The sequence below is a fragment of the Phoca vitulina genome, unplaced genomic scaffold (genome assembly GCF_004348235.1).
Source record: "Phoca vitulina isolate PV1807 unplaced genomic scaffold, GSC_HSeal_1.0 scaffold1, whole genome shotgun sequence".
Classification (NCBI taxonomy): domain Eukaryota; kingdom Metazoa; phylum Chordata; class Mammalia; order Carnivora; family Phocidae; genus Phoca; species Phoca vitulina.
Window position 1 is genome coordinate 2940733 of NW_022589704.1, and position 18375 is coordinate 2959107.

The following is an 18375-nucleotide window of genomic DNA, read 5'->3' on the forward strand; positions in this document are numbered from 1 at the left end:
CACACACACACCACACACACACACACACACCACACACACACACACACACACCACACACACACCACACACACACACACCACACACACACACACACCACACACACACAGACATCTAGTCAGGGGAGTGAGGGCTTGGCCTAAGCAGATGGCATTCCAGACCCACTCCCCTCACTTCAAGTTTTTTAAAAAAGCTTCTACATGAGATCCCATTTAAGAAGGTTTTCAGCCACACAAAGTAGGAAGCCTCTGGCCTGGGATAGGGTCCCTGAGTGATGGCCCGCGTCCCTCAGAACTAGACCACACTCCCGCACTGGCCGTGTGTGCCCTGCGCCCGCCCCAAGCACAGCGCGTGTTGCTCACTTTGCGCTGTCCGTCCCCGTGTCTGGAAGGGCCCATCCAGCTCTCGGGGGCAGCATTCTCTGAGGACCAGCTCAGCCGACTCCTCCCAAGGCTTGGGTGGACCAGCTCGCTGCTCGGGCTCCTGCCTCCGCACTATCGATTTCTCCAGAAGAGCACCAACGTGTAAGTATGACGGTGTCCGGGGAGGCCTGGCTGTCCCGTGCTTTAGGGCTGGGACCCCTGCTGCAGGCAGCGGTTCAGCGCGGGCCGGAGCGCCACACCAACCGGGGTGACCCCCTGGCCCTGCTGCTCACGGGTGGGGGTCCCAGGCCCGCTGCACCCTCAGCCTCGGGGTGGGAGAGGCCCCACTTGGCACAACAGCTGTGTTGACGACGGACATTATGGCCAAAACCAAACCAGCACTCCAAAACCAGCAGCCATCCATCCTACTGACACGTAGGTCTACGCCAAAGGGGCAGTTCGAAAACAATTAGAAATTGGCTGAAGGTGAGATCGGGGCTTGGGTTCATCCTAGGGAGCTCATGGGCCTCGGCCCGGCCACCCAGCCCAGCAGCGGCAGACCCGGGAGGACGGCGTGAGTCTCCCGGCTCCAACCAGCTTCAAACCGTCGATGTGCCCTCAGCTCTGCTGCGTCTCCCTCACACCTGTCCCTGAGTAATGTTCCGTGGCAGCCTAATCAGATCCCGTAGGAGCCCCCCCCGGGAAGAGGAGGCACTGACCGACGCTGAGACACCCTGCGTTTCCTCTGGGCTCTGGGCCCATGTCCGATAGATGAACTGAGCAGCCGGAGGGAATGAGCTGCAGAGCCGGGGGCGGGGGGGGGGGGCACTGGGGGGGGTCCTGGCTGGAGTGGGGTGCGGGCACTCTGGGGACACGCCTCCTGGAGGCACCAGCATGAGCAGATGCCACACATGCCGTGCTCCCCCGCAGCCCGATCCGCACTGCTCCGTGGCAGGTTGTCACTTGGTTCTCCCGGGAACCGCGAGGCCGGAATTACTGTCACCGTGTCACTGGTACAGGAACGGCAGGGACAGAGATGTGAGGGGTTCATACCTCACCCAGATCTCACTGTGGGCAATTCCCGTTGACACCAGGTCTGTCTGGCTTTAAAGGTTATGTTCGTGACCACAGGGAGGTGCTGGGATCTCGTGCATTAATTCAACCAGGTGTGTGCTGGCTCTTGCAGGGTCATTGGGGCAGCGGGGTGGAGGGCAGTGGGGACTGAGCTCTCCTGACCCCCGTGCCACATCAACGTCTCCGTGACTGTAGAGCCCCTTCAAACGCTGTCCAGTGAGCCCCTTCTACCCCTTCAGCCGCTACTCAGCCTTCGCAGACTTCACCACGGAAGCAGCCCCGACCAGAATAGGTTCCATTCTGAGCTCATGGCATGTGAAGGAGGCTTAAAGTGTCTGCCTAAGAAAGGGCCTCCACATGCCCGCAGTGGTACCCAGACCCCCCTCTCGAGAACCTTCCTAAACACAGATTCCAAGTGACTCAGAACTGTTGTCATCCGGGTGCTGGTTTCTGATAAATTCACACATGAGTTTATACCACTAGGCAATGAAATCAATATTGTGTTCTTCCCCAATATTGTGTGCCTGTGAAATAGCAAAGGCATTTTTTATTTTTTTCAACAAATAAATGAAGAGTGTAAAAAAAGTATTACATTATTTGAAGTAAAATATTGAACAAATTTAAAAATTATTAAATACCAAGTACCTCCAGCTTATCACCTGATGGGACCTAAGGCCACCTAGCAAAGAGATGAGATTCTCTGGGGGTGGGGAGGGGAATTATTTTTAGGATATAAAAGTATGGATTCCATTCCAACAGTCCTTCCCAAAATGAACTCTTGAGAAAACCAGATGCTCATAATGGTATTATTAAAAAAAAAGTATGAGAAACCTTGTTTAACCCAAAGTGAAACACTGTTCTTTTCCCTGCAGGACTTCTCAGAGCCTTTAATGTGTTTAATAAACATAGTAAAGCTCCAGGAGGGAAATAGAGTGCAGTGTTTTCTGACTTATGTGACCACCAGGATGCTTTGTGTGTGAGTCACGGTGTGGGGGAAGCGATCCAGTGATGGATCCCAGGAGACAATTTGGTCAATGGAACAAAGTTTAGGAAATTCTGTGTTCTACTTATGCCAGTTCCAGAAAGTACCAAACCAAGCTGCCTCCCAGAATCTCCTATCGCTTCCTAGACCTGGCCAGGAGCTGGAACTGCAATGTCCCGGGAAAGAGTCACTCCATGCCTTACACCATGGTCCCCACTCCCTGCTGCACCCACAGGAGTTCCACTGCTATGTCTACTTAAAGGTGGTGAGTTACCGTTTCCTTCCCTGCTCATCAGCCACCGAGGGTGATTAGCATTCGCCTCAGTGAACATCCCAGGCTTCCCCACTTCACCCTCGTTACTCAGTCTGAGGGACTTTTGCCACAGGTTTGCAGGTTTGGGTGTGCGAGAGCACCTCGCTCTGCCCAAGGCTCCAGTCTGCACCAGGTAAGGGGCCTCCAGCTGGACCATGGAATCTGGGCTGCGCTTACGTTGCCAAATATCTCACCTTTCCATGAGTGTTCTGAAGGACATAAATTAGGACATTTTGCTCTTTCTATGACTCTCAATGAAAAATAAGAAAAAAAGGAAAGACCAGCCTGCCATTAACTCCTTGTGTGGCCATCAATCCTCTGGCTTTCAGCCCCCTACTCCAAATGCTAACTTCTACAATCCTCCCAGCTGTAACATCCCATGTTTCCACAGCTCTTTGAGCACACAGGCTAGATCACCATCAAAATAAACACAAATATCTAGATGCAAGTGGATCTATCGCTACTCTTTGACAGTTTTCAGACAGCGTTTCCACTGCCATAGGATACCGGAGTTGATCTAAGATCCAGACACGGGCCAAACACTGGAAATCCTTACATTATTGAGCCCTCTCCATGCGCCCCCACGCAGGGCGCCAGGGCCGTTTTGTCTCAGCGCAGGGAGTTACCAGCAAGGCGCTCCATGAACTGCATTCTGCTTACACCTAAGGAACAGAATCTCGGTGTTGTGTTGGGCACGCATTGAGCTGAGTCACCTCATCTCCACCCCTCTGTGTCCATGGACTGTGAAATTAGCACAAGGTCACACACTCGTGAGGTGACAGTAATGGACACACCATTCGGAGCAGAACCGTGCCGGAGGCTGGGAAGGTGTTATGATTTGCAGACATTTAAAAACTACACAATTGAAATCATCTGCAATGAGTATGTTATAAATAAGCCTTGTATTCACTGGGAGTTTTTTTCCTAAATACAAAACAGATTCTGATATATTGTGTGTCACAGGTCTGAGAGCCGTGGCCCACGTGCAAAGCTGTTCATGGGGTCCAAGTGAACCTCCCGTGATATCTCTGTGATCCGAACTCCCTCCTCCTTTCTGGCCCCATGGGGGGTCTGTGTCCAGAAAAGCTTGAGCATCTCAGCCCAAATGTTGACTACGGCTACTCACTCAACTAGTTAAGATAAATAACTGGTTTTTCAGAACTTAGGTGCAACGTATATTCCAAAGGGGAGTTTTGTATTTAGAGATTCCTTATTATTTTAATGTCACACTGTCACATTCTCATGGGGTAGAGTCAGATTGGGGCTAATCTTTCCATTAGATTGGAATCACAGAGTTGGGGTTTTAGAACCAGGAGGGACATCAGAGATGCACTTCCCAGATGGGTCTATTTTACAGATAGGAAACGGAGGACACAGGGGACACTCATCCCCAGTCCCAGGGGTTGGTTCTGCCACTGGGTCCTCAGACTCCAGATCTAGTTCTCATCTCCAGAGAGCATGTGAACATGATCTTCAATCCACATGGGAATTACATCACAAAATGCAGATTTAAAAATGTCTCCAATAGGGACGCCTGGGTGGCTCAGTCAGTTAAGCGTCTGCCTTCGGCTCAGGTCATGATCCCAGGGTCCTGGGATCGAGTCCCACATCGGGCTCCCTGCTCAGCAGAGAGCCTACTTCTCTCTCTCTCCCTCTACCCCTCCTCCCTGCTTGTGTGCTCTCTCTCTCTCTCTCTCAATCTCTGTCAAATAAATAAACAAATAAAATCTTTAAAAAAAAAAATGTCTCCAATATGTCTTCTGTTGCTCAAGATGACTCTCTTCTATGAAGGCAGAGTGTTTATGGAAAATCATCTCCTCAAAAACTCTATTTTTTTAATCATCATCATCTGTTGGTGGAAAAACACAGCTCAATGATAAACAATAGCATAGGAATTCGGGAGCAAAGCAGAGTTCTTTGTTTGGGTTTTGTTCTGCTGTAATACAGAGGATTTTCATTCTTGCCATCCTTGGTCACCACATTGTTTAAAACTCTTCATCCCCAGCTGCATGGCTCCGAGCTAAAGACGACTAACGTTTCATACTGGGCATAGAGCTGAGGTTAGAGCCTTTTTTGTCCAGAGCGAGATAGTAAATAATTTGGGCTTTGAAGACCACATGGTCTCTGCTACAACTGCTCACCTCGGCCTTTCTAGCATGATAGCTGCTGGTGGCAATGTGTAAGCAAATGGGCTTGGCTGTGTGCTAATAAAACTTTATTTACAAAAAGTGGCAGAGGGCCAGATTTGGCCTGCAGGTCAGAGTTTGCCAGCCCCTGATTTATATGATGCCAATGCATCTGAATGGAAAGTTCACTGAAATATTATCGTAGCAATGGATCTATTTTGGAATTCTACAAACGTTGATCAAGCACTTAAACAACGTACTGACCTTTTAACATTTTGCCCGGGCATGCTGTCTTGTGTTGTTATAATCACTGTGACATTTAAGAAAATGATAAAGGTATACTGTTGTGAAGTGTCATAGTATTATAGAGATGCCAACTCTAAGGACATTCGGATAAAGGGTCAAGAATGAGTGAGCTCTTGAGTATTTATTATAGATGTTCTACAAAGCTAAGAAGCATCTACAAATACATCAATAACAGTGAAGGTCTTGGATATAGGACTCTATTTATCTCTCATGACCACTTTGTGAAATAATCCTGAGCACCCTTTTTCTGAAGCTTTGCCTCTAGATGTCTACAGTGTGGACTGTGGCACATTCGGGAATAGCACGGCATAACCCCAGCTATGTGGTGCAAACTGCATGAGCAAAGCTCTCGGAAGGAACGTTTCCTTCATCACAGGCTTGCCATCCTGAATCTGCTGTTCCTTACAGGTCTGTTGGTGTTGAGGCAAGGCTTTGTTCCCCAGGTATCCAGGGAAGAGCACAAGAGAAAGCCCAGAGTGTGAAAGAGAGAGACAACCCTGTCGTAAGCTTCTCCGGACCTGCCTCTGCCAAATTGGGTACTTCGCTTGCCTCTCTGCATCTCAGTGGGGACGAGAACCTTTGCCCTACCTCATCTCCCAGGATTGTAGGGTAGATGAAACAAAGGAGTTGTCAGTCATCACTCCTTCCTACAGATCACTCTGTATCTAAATTACAGAAAGATCAAAATGGTGAAAAATTCTTGTGATGAGCCATATTTTACATGTCAGAAAAAAATTTTCTGGAGAGACTGAATGCACAAGTGAACTACGGCCAGATCATGTATGACAAGAGAACTCTGACCCACAGCCCTGCAATGACCAGCTCAGGAAGCCAAACCACACCTCTGCAGGAACCGGCCCAGAATGGCCAGGATGGGGCAATGACCCACCACATCCCTCAGTTTTGCCCCCACTTCCAAATCAGTCCCGGCCAGGACAGCGGAAGTCAAAAATGCATCCCCCGTCACATGGGATCCCCACCTGGAGTGAGCCTGCCTCCAACTTCCCCACACCAACATCTTGCGTCAGGGCACGCCTGGGGCCCTCCCTTCGTCCCCACTCCCCTGCCTGCCCATGAGTCTCTGCCAAGCGCAGGGATGGTGGCTGCCTCCCTCGCTGCAGCAAGTCTGAGCAAATGGCCTCTGTTCTCATTGGGGGGGGGGGGGGGGGGGGGGGGAGGTGGGCTCTGTTGACGTCCGCATCGTCAAACGGTTATTCTCAGCTCCTTTTTTGCCACCAACCCGCTTCTCACAGATAGCAAAGCCTCGAGTCAATGTGCCCCACTCCCCAGTACCCGGTCTCAGGTCCCACCCGCCTCCCTGGAGGAGTCCTGTGCAGCTTTCCAGCAGCATGAACTTGGAAGCCCGGACCCCAGCCCACAGGCCGCCTCCCATGACCCTGCCTGCCGCCTTCCCAGGCCCATAGCTTTCAACGCTTCGTTGTTCAGCCCTCAGTAACTGCTCACGAACCAGCCAGCCATAGCCTTCGCTGCCCACTCTGAGCCCACAGAGTCTGTCTGTGGCCCCCAGGACAGCTAGAGTCCGCCCCACCAGCCCCCATGTGGTGTATCTGCGGGACCGTGGCAGCAATGAGCTCACATCTTGGAGTGGACTTAATTTCTCCTCAACTGAAACTGAAAGTTCTGGCCTCTTACTCCAACATTTCTAATCCACTTATGTCTCTCTGTCCACAGACACTCTCCTCACTCTGCCATCTCCACCTCTCAACTGGAAGAAAGAAGCCAGGAAATTTCTTTTATGGATAGAGATGAGCACCACAGCATGATAAAACGCCTGAGTCACCAGAAAGTAACTATTGTATGTTTATATCAGCCTGACATGAATGGCTTCAAAAGACGAAACAAATTTTGACAAATCCACACTTACTGTGGGAATAATATAACCATTTCAATGAATAGGCCAAGCAGGGGAAAAAATCTATCAAAACATAGATCAGAACACAATTAACAAGCTTAATTCATAGACATCTATAGAAGTCAGCCTACAGCAATTAGAGAATACATTTGTTCTAAAATAAGTGTATATTCAACTTCTACAAAGAAAAAATAATTTTAAAGACCCCATTGTAGGCCCCTAAGCAAGCTTCAGCAAACTTCAAGGACTATTATTATGCAGCCCATATTACTGGAACACAGTGAAATTAAGTGAGAAAGATACGTTTTTTATAGCCCATACATATAGAAAATTCTTTAAAAACTCATGTCATGAAGTAGGTGAAGGAGAATGAGAGAACACTCACCCTGAGGAGCACTGAGTCATGTACAGAATAGCTGAATCCCTACATTGTACACCTTAAACTAATGTAACACTGTGTGTTAACTACACTGGAATTAAAAAAAAAAAAACACTCATGTCAAAGCATAAATCAAACTGGGAGCTTCTACACTTAGAATTAACCAATAATGAAAATGCCATTAGCCGGGATACAGCTGATGTGGTTCTCTGTTGGACATTTATAGAAACAACAGATTGAAAATCAATAAACTAAGTGTCCAACCAAAGGCAGATTTTTTAAATAGAATAAATTGAAATAACGTAAAGAGAAGACCATAAACCATATGCAATATAAAGGTCTCTTCACAAAAGTGAAGAGAAGATAAAAACAAGAGAAAGGACAAGTAAAAGCAGAATTGTGAAATAAACATAAATCTCTGGCTAGATAAGAGAGAAAAAACAAATAATAGGAATATAAAAAGGAACATGATTATGCATAGAGTGTAACAATAATATATATATTATATAGACAACTGATATAAATAATTTTAGTTACAAAATGTTTCTTCTTTAGTATTCTCTGAAAAATAGCATTTTTTCTACCAGTCAACCTTATCTATTTTTTATTGTAGGAGGCCAATATAACTTTGACATTAAAATTCACACAGGGACAATAAGAGAAATGAAAATCGGAGTTTGCCGGATCTGCGTTGAGGAACATGATAGAAGAAACTTACTAAAAATATCAGCAAGCCAGAGGCAGCAATGCTTAAAAAAGATAAAATACCATGACTAGGTGTGTCTATTATAAGTATCTATATAACTATACATATATGGTTGAATTTAGTTATTTAACTCAACATACATTTAAAGGAGAATTTTAGTTTATTTACATTTTTGTAATAAACTTGACTAATAATTTTCTACAGTTTGTGTTATGCCTCTTTTTTGTGTTTTCTGGTTCTTCCCTTTGTTGTCTCCTCAGCCCTGTTGACTTCTGGCAGACCCATGTCCTAAGTGTGTAGGGGGGCCAGTGACAGACGGGAGGGTCCAGGGATCTGGTGGGAACCTCTGGAGCAGGGATGGCCTCTGTGGCTTTCAGATCAGAAAAGTTCTCAACCCCAGGTTAGAGCGAGGAAGTGCGAGTGAGGGAGCCAGGCAGTTCCTGACCGTCTCTGTGCCATGGCTCACAGGACAGAGTGATGCTCGAAGAATAGGCAGCAAGGGAAAGCATGTGTTTAAAACAAAACTCAATAATTTTTTAAGAAGCATAAAACCAAAATTGAGATGGCCAAAAAAGGATAGTCCACGTATAAGGCAGAATATTACGCTGCATTAAAAACCATGTTCCAGAAAAAGATTTAATGACCCAAAATCTAAACGTTGATTGGGGATGGCTTTCATGGAGAACTAATTTAGGAGCTAAATAATATATTCTTAGCACACAAAAAATATGTATTGTATAGACACAAAGAACTTCAAGAAAGAAATAACAAAGTTAGTAGTGGTTTGAGGGACTATGGGTGAATTATATTTTCTTTTTTTCCATTTAATTTTATTTTCTAATTTCTACAATAAACATGTATTACTTCTATAAAAACAAAACAAATTATTTTTAAATGAGATTATGAAATAGGGTGTACTGTGTAATTTCTAAATATAGAAAAAAATCATAAGTACTTTCATAAAAATATAGCTAGATATCAAAAGCTATCACTAGATACCAAACATGTCATATCTGACTGTAATCAATGAAAGTTAGAATGTAAAATAAAGATATGAGTATGAATATTTCTGAGCCAAGTAATATAATATTAAAATATTTAAGTGTAAACTCTTCATAACACAAGGAGAAACTGAGAGAACATGCTTATAGTGGAGGACATAACTAAGCATCTTACAAATCAAAAGCAAATCTTCAATAAGGATATTGAAGATCTAAATAATGTAAATAAGAAGGCCACTTTAGTAGATGTATTAAGATTTGTGCTTTTTAAACATTGAATACGTATAATTTTTTCAAACTCATGAAGCATTCACAAAAAATGTATCATATACCAGCAAATGGATTTAAAAGCTCAATGGATTTAAAAGGAAATGATGAAGGAAATCAGTATTACCTTGATAAAAATCCAGACAAAATCACTACAAGAAAACTACAGACCAATATCCCATAGGAACACTGATGCAAAAATCTTCAACAAAGTACCAGCAACATGTGAAAAGAATTATACACCACAACCAAGTGGGATTCACTCCTAGAATGCAAGGATGGCTCAACATATAAAAATTGGTCAATATAATACACCATATTAACAGACTGAAAGGAAAAACCCACAGGATCATTTTAATTGATGCAGGAAAAAAACATTTCACAAAATTCAGCACTCTTTTGTGATGAAATACACTCAACAAACTAGGAATAAAGGGCTATGAACCACAGCTGGCCTCTGCTGCCGAGTGGTCCCTCTGCCCTCTGGACTGCTCCCCAGGAGGCGCTGCTGGTGTGTGTCTGATGCTGTGGTGGGGCGGGTGCTGGTCTGCTGCTCGTGCAGGGTCCTGTTTCTGGTGGTTTCTTCTCCAACCTGCAGTACCTGCAACTCACCCCAGCTGCATGTTAGAGACCCTCTGCACCCACCTCTCTAGTCGCCCTGGCTTCCTCTGGAAGCTTTGCTGCAGGCAAAGCAGCCCCCAGCCCTCCCCCAATGGCAGCCCTCTGGCTCTGAAGCCAGTGCTCTTCTGTTATCCTGCAGATGGCATGGAAGGATGCTGGCTGTCTTTGATGGTACAGCCAAGCTGAGGAAGGCTCCCTGCAGTCATGTTGCTTGGCTTACAAAGGACATGGCCACCTATGATGGTCAGCATGCAAGGGCATCTTCTTCTGGGGTTCCAAGCAGGAAGACAGGCAGGAGCTCCTCCACCTGGGCATCCCCCCTAGCCTCTCAGACGCACTCCTTCTCGTGATGGAGTTTCAGTCCACCAGTTGCCCGTCCATGTCCACTCCTTCGCTCTCATTTTCCTACCTGCGATCCTCCTCCTGACAGGAAGGGGGCGTTCTCATCCTTTCTCTAGGTGGTGTAGGATCTCATTTATATAGAAACCGGATAGATTGCGGCTTGAGTGCTAAGTCAGAACAACTCAGGAAATCCCTTTTCTGTCTTGACAAAGTCTTGCTTTCTTGCTGCAGATACAAAATTCCTACTTTTCAAATAGGAGATGAATGTCTATAATAATCCTAATCTCTCCCCCTTCCTCTCCAGGGCAGGGGATGGCCCGACTAAGGAGGAGATGAGAGGACCAGACATGCAAGAGAAGAATGCACACAAATATATTTCAAAGTATTTCATCCCTCTGACACTTGTAGATGAATCTTTGACACTTGAAAATACATTTGGTTGCCTTCTGGTGATCCGTAGACCTCAGTGTAAGAGAAGGAACTTGTTGATATTTACCTATTTATTTTGGCAGCTTCCTGAACTCTCATTTTTTTATAAATTGTCAGTCAGAAAATTGTATCATTTGCCAATAATACACGTTACCCCCTTCCCAGTATACTGTCTCTTATTTTGTTTTCTTTTCTTTACTAACTGCATTGGCTAGCAATTCCAGAACTATATTTAATAGTAACAGTGAAGGTAGCTTTCTTTTATTTTTTATTATGATGGGGATAGCATTAGCATTTTACCACTCATCAAGACATTGGCTTTTGAGTTAAATGATAAGATTTTATTTTTCTCCACTCACAAGCTGAATGGCAGCATATATCAACAACATCTTGGGCAAGTTCTATAACTTTCCGGTCAGTTTTGGTTATTAAAATCTATCTAATCTCTAACCCTATTTAATGTCCTCCCCTACCCCTCCTGGCAACCTGCCCCCATGCTGTGATCTGCGGGCTTTGATATGAGGAGGGGTCCTGGCTTGCCCTTTTAGTCTTCAGCCCACTCCCTCTTCCTCCTTGGAGTGTCCACTGGGCAGCTGCCTGTCTTCTCCTCACTTGCCAAAACTTGAGCTCTATGTTTCTGTGTTTTCAGGAGTGTTGGGGAAGGAACAAGGTACAGGTGCTGCTTCCCTACCTGGGGATCTGACTGCAATCTGCTTTTTAAGGCCGTGACTGCGTAGCTGGCTTATATTAGTCTTTGATATCCTGTGGGGCAGGTGAAATGCTGGCTTTTTCCAGCTCACTGGGCATTTCAAGTTCTTGGGTATCCTCTGGCCTGCCGTGCTGAGTGATTCTCTGACATGGGAGTGCAACTCTGGGTTGGTCTCTTAGTAGGGTTGCTAGATTTGGCAAATAAAAATTCAGGATGCCTAAATTTGGATTTCAGAAAAATAATAATTTTTTAGCGTAAGTATGTCCCATGGGATATTTGAGACATATTTATCGTGAAAAAATATTTGTTGTTTACCTAAAATTCAAATTTAACTAGGTGTCCTGTATTTTATCTGGCAACCTTACCTCTCTCACCTCCTCTTTCCAGCAGGTTTCCCTCTGGGTGAGTTTGGTAGGACCGATCTTGACTCGGGAGGTCAAAGTTCTTGCTGTACGCTTCACTCCACCCCTGTCTCATGGCCAGCTCTCCCCAGGATGTTTTTCCCCTGCTCAGATATAAACAGACCAGAACCTCATATTCCAAGAATAGTCTAATCAGGAATTAAGATGCAGGTACCTTGCAGGTAACCTCACTCCTGGTGTGCGTGTGTGTGTGTGTGTGTGTGTGTGTGTGTGTGTGTGTGTATACACATAAAATGAAGAATGCATATTAAATTTTATCAAAAGCCTTTTTGGCATCTATTGAGATGATCATATGGTTTATCCTTTTACCAATTTACATGATTTATATTCATGGATTTCTTATATTGCATTCCTGAAATAATCTCTACTCGGTGATAGTGTTGTTGTTATTGTTGTTGTTGTTGTTTTTCCTGAAGACCACTGCTCTTCCTTTCCCAGCTCTTTATATAGGAATTTGGTATGTATGTTCATAAGAGAAATCCGGAGAAGGAATTGTGTTTGATTCTAAAAGAAACTGGAAACATTTCCACTTATTTTAATTTATTTTTTTTTACTATGTTCCCAAAGACTATTTAACACAGGAGCTATGTGTTATTTGAAAGCTTGAAATAAATTTCAGTTAAGACCGTTTTTACCAGGTACATTTTGGAAGTAGATTTTGCCTTTATTTTTCTTTTTACTTTCTTCCTTCTTCATTATCTGTCCAATTGCCTGAGGAAGGACAGCCTCCTTTTCTTGGGCTCTGTTCCCAAGTGGAGGACTCCTGGCTACTGCCATCACTCCCTTTCCCCACGGAGGGGCAGTCCAGGTAGGTAGGTGGTGAAGTGGCCATCTACCCGTGGACTCTTGCTAGTTTGTTACCGGACTTCAAGTACTGGGTGTTTGTCCCTCCCTCCTCCAGATGAAGGTGAGGTCACAGTGCTGGTGACAGCACCCTCAGCTGGGCTGCCTGAGGACAGACGTGGGGCATGGCAGGTGTGGGAGACATCAGGAAGCCCTTCGGGTTGTGCAGCTAGCTGTCCTGGATGGGGTATCCGTGTTGATATGGGTGTTATACTCTACACCTGCCTGTCTTCTGCGTCCTATTTTTTAGTGGTTCTGAGCCCTGGATCAAAACAGTAGTGTATTCCTTCTGCCCCAAATCTTACAAATGTCTCCCTTTTACAGAACCAGTGTTAGCAATTTGTTATTTTAAAGAAGTTCTTGTTTTGAGATTCTTTTTTTCCAAATGTGGTAGTGTGAGGCTATTATAACATTTGTTTATGTTTTAAAATTTCCACTGTATCTTTTATGTCCCTTTGATAAATCCCAGTGATGTGTACTTTTTCTTTATTTTCTAAATAATTAGGATTCTCAGTGCTTTACTTATTGTTTTCATCTTTTCAGAGAACCAGCTTTCAGACTGATTAATCAATTTCAGTTTTTTGTTTACCCATTCATTATCTCCTGTTTTCCATCTTAATTCATTCTTTTCATATGTTTTCTATGTTTTCCTTGAGGATATTTTGATGCCCTTTTACTAGTCCCTTGATTCAGAAACTTCCTGCATTCCCCCTCATGCTAATTACTTAACATCTACCTGGTAAGATTCAGAGAGTAATTAAATCAGATAATGCACATACAGTGCTTATCACTGTGCTTAAAATACAGTCAACACTCTATCAATAGTAGCTATTAATAAAAATGACAATAAGAATGAACAAAATATTTTAAGACGGGGTTTTTTCTGAGTACAGTGTGGACACACTCTATACACTCGGATATGTAGTATTGTCATTGTAATTACTTTTTTAATAGTCTGCATTTGGGATGGTCATTTACTCTTTAATCAAATATTTATTTATTGGTTAATCAATTACGTGTGTATGTATGTATATATTATTTTCAAGAGGTTGGGTTTGGGGGATGCCTGGGTGGCTCAGTCGGTTAAGCGTCTGCCTTCAGCTCAGGTCATGATCCCGGGGTCCTGGGATCGAGCCCTGCACTGGGCTCTCTGCTCAGCAAGGAAGTCTGCTTCTCCCTCTGCCCCTCCCACCACTCATGCTCTCTCTCTCACTCTCACTCTCAAATAAATAAATAAAATCTTTTTAAAAAAAGAGGTTGGATTTGGAGGTATAAATTTTTATTTATTTGTAATTCTGTAGATCAGTGTTTGATAATATGACCTGTATAATTTCATTTTTCCCCATTTTTTTATTGTGGTAAAATACACATAACATAAAATTTACCATCTTAACCATTTTAAGTGTATAGTTCAGTAGTATTAAATACACTGATAATGTTGTGCAATCATCACCACCATCCATCTCTAGAACTGTTTTCATCCTATAAAACTAGAACTCTATAACCATTAAACAATAACTCCCCATTCCACCCTCTCCCCAGTCCCTGCCAACCACAATTCTACTTTTGTCTCTATGATTTTGATGACTCTAAGTACCTATGTAAGTAGAATCATACAGTACTTGTCCTTTTGTGATTGGTTTATTTCATTCAGTATAACGTCCTCAAGATTCATCTATGTTGTAGCAAATGTCAGAAGTTTCTTCCTTTTTAATAACATTCCATCGTGTAGATAGATCACATTTTGCTTATTCACCTACTGATGGACACTTGAGTGCACGAGCATTCCAGTTTTTCCACATCCTCGCCAACACTCGTTTTCTATTTTTATGGCAGTGGACATCCCAGGGGGTGTGAGGTGGTATGTCACTGTAGCTTTGACTTGCACTCCCCTAATGATGAGTGATGTTGAGCAACTTTTCATGGGCTTACTGGCCATTAGTACATCTTCTTTAGAGAAATATCTATTCGAGTCCTTTGACATTTTTTAATTGGACTGTTTGTTTTTTGTTGTTGAGTTTCAGGAGTTCCCTACATTTTCTGAATACTAACTCTTTATCCATATCCATATGTATATCAGATTTATGATTTGCAAATATTTTCTCCCATCTTGTGGGTTGCCTTTTTACTGTGTTCACAGTACCTTTTTATGTAGCAAATTAATTTTTTTCATGAAGTCTAATTTGTCTATTTTTATCTCTTGTTGCCCGTGCCTTTGGTATCATATCCAAGAAATTATTGCCAAATCCAGTGTCGCGAAAATTTTGCCCTGTTTTCTTCTATGAGTTTCATAGTTTACATCTAGGCCTTTAAGTTAATTTTTGTATATGTTATCAGGTAAGGGTCCAGATTTATTCTTTTGCATGTGGATATTCATTTCTCCCAGCATCATTTGTTTAAAAGCATTCTTGTCAAAAATCATTTGACCATATATATGAAGGTTTATTTCTAGGCTATTTTATTTCATTGGTCTATATTCTGTCCTGATACCAATACCACACTGTGTTGATTACAGTAGCTTTGTAGCAAGTTTTGAAATCACAAGTCTGAGTCTTTTAGCTTTGTTCTTTTTCAAGATTGTTTTGGCTATTTGGGGCCCCTTGAGATTCCATATGAATTTTAGAATGGGTTTTTCTATATCTGTAAAAAATGTCATTGGGATTTTAGCAGGGATTGCATTGAGTCTGTAGGTTGCTTTGGGTAGTATTGATATCTTAACAATATTACATCTTCCAATCCACGAACATGGAATGTGTTCTCATTTATTCATATCTTCTTTAGTTTTGTTTTGCAATGTTTTGTTGTTTTCACTGTGAGTCTTCAATCTCCTAGGTTAAGTTAATTCATAAGAATCTTATTCTTTCTGATGTTATTCTAAATAAGACCATTTTCATGATTTACTTTTCAGATTGTTCACTGTTAGTGTACAGAAGTGCAACTGACTTTTGGGGGTTGACTTTGCAACCTGCTACTTTGCTGAATTCATTTACTAGTCCTAACAGTTTTTTGTGTGGAATCTTTAAAGTTTTCTATATGTAAGAGCTTATCATTTGTGAAAAGAGTTCATTTTACCTTTTCCTTTCCAATTTGGATGACTTATTTCTTTTCCTGCCTAATCGCCCTGGCCAGGACTTCCAGTACTATGTTGAATAGAAGTGGTGAGAGTGGAGGGCGCCTGGGTGGCTCAGTTGGTTAAGCGACTGCCTTCGGCTCAGGTCATGATCCTGGAGTCCTGGGATCGAGTCCCACATCGGGCTCCCTGCTCAGCAGGGGGTCTGCTTCTCCCTCTGACCCTCTTCCCTCTCGTGCTCTCTCTCATTCTCTCTCTCTCAAATAAATAAATAAAATCTTAAAAAAAAAAAAAAATGTTATGGGCGCCTGGGTGGCTCAGTTGGTTAAGCAACTGCCTTCGGCTCAGGTCATGTTCCTGGAGTCCCAGGATCGAGTCCCGCATCGGGCTCCCTGCTCGGCAGGGAGTCTGCTTCTCCCTCTGACCCTCCTCCCTCTCATGCTCTCTGTCTCTCATTCTCTCTCAAATAAATAAATAAAATCTTTAAAAAAAAAAAAAAAAAAAAGAAGTGGTGAGAGTGGGCATCCTTGCCTTGTTCCTGACCTTAGAAGAAGTTTCCAGTCTTTCACCATTGAGTATAATGTTCACTGTGGGTTTTTCATATATGACTTTTATTATGTTGGGATAGGGATCCACAAAGACCTGCCATATACCTGTCCCCAATCTCCAACGCCATCTCAGAGGAAAGCAGGGCAGGGATGGTGACATTCTAAAGATGGAGAGTCTGTCTCAGTCATCCGAGTAGAAGCTGAGAAATTGTTGTAATTATTGCATTGCCTTTCCCTGTAAATCTGTGCAGTGATAAGAGAACAGTTATGAAAAAATAAACATTTCATTTGCACATTGGTGTATTATATGAGTAAATTTACAACACTACTCATGATAATGTTTTGTATGTTGTTCATTTGGATGATGCTTGAAAAATTTTAATGCAAGCATATCCTGAATCACATGGATAGCTAGCTACATTTGGACTGAGTAATGCCACATTGTAAAACCATATTGGCACTAAGAACTTTTTTTTTAATTGAGGTTTAATTGACATATAACATTATATTAGTTTAAGGTATGCTTTAATTGTTTTAGATAACAGAAAATAAGAAAAGGAAATTGATATTTATCCTTTTATGGATTCGACAAATATTTGCCAAACATATGCTAGGCACTGTACTATGTGCTTGGTATCCAACAATAGTGAGATAAATGGGTGGCTAGGACAGGAGAGGATAGATAGGTAGGTAGGTTATATAAACATATAGAAACTTAGATACATATATAAATTCTGCTAGATTTTGATTGGTGTATATAAAAATTTGAGTGGAATAACATCAGTAAGGATTTGCCAGTAAAGGGACTGGAAAAAGTTATTTTCATCATTTTGCATCAGAAACTGTACATCAGGTACAGTCAGGTAGGAGCACTGTGATAAAGGGACACTAGAGCAGAGATCATGAAAAGGGATGGCATGAGCTGAGTACATCTACCTGGTGAACTGGTATGTTTCCCCACTCCTACTTTGCACCTTTCTGTTTTCCTTATGGTGTATTTGTCATATTTAAAGCATAAAGTTGTATATTTTTTAATTTATCTAATCTGTCAGCCTCTGTCTTGACCCAGCAAATTCGATCCATTTACATTTCTGCAGTTGCTACCCTATTTGAATTGTTTCTGCCATCGTTGTGCTTTCTACCTTCCTAGATTTTACCTCCTTTCCTATCTTTTAGAGCAAACTATAGCCTTCAACCCAAATCCAGTCCAGTGCCTGTTTTTGTAAATAAAGCTGTGTTGGAAAGCAGCCACACCCATTTGCTTAAATCTTCCCAAAATCTGCTTTCATGTTGCAATGGCAGAGTTGAGTCATTGCAACAGAGACCATAAGGCACACAAAGTCAAAAATATTTACTATCAGGCCCTTGAAAGAAAAAGTTTGCTGACCTTTGTCATAGAGGACTAGAGAGTTTCTTTTTTTTTCCTTTACTGTTTTGAGTGTTACAAATTCTACTCTATTCTCCTAATAGTCATAACATGTGTACTTGACAAAGTTTAAAGTTAATCCGTTTCTTCATATGATCATTCAAAGATTTTAGAATTCTTGGATTATTCTCCCATTTTACATATTACTTAATCCAATATCTCCAATCCTACATATTTTTATACACTTAAAATAAGTTATTGATATTATTATTGCATTCATTGTCAATCTTTATTTAGATTTATCCATATGTTTACTAATTTATTTGCTCACAATTTTGCTTACAGTTCACTCCCTACTTCTGGGTTCAATTTCCTGCTTGCTAAAGGACATCCCTAGAAGTTCTTTTAGAGGATCTGTTAGTGATAAATTCTCTTTGTTTTTCATCATTTCTCCGTAATTCTTGTATGACAGTTTAGTTAGGAAGGGGTTTCTGTTTTCTCTCAGCACTTTGAAGATACAATTTCACAGTCTTCTGGTTACTGTTGACGAGTAGCAGCCAAATTAATTAGCATTCCTTCATAGATAATCTTTTATTTCTGCATGCTTTTAAGGTGTTCCATTTTCTTTGGCATTTTTAC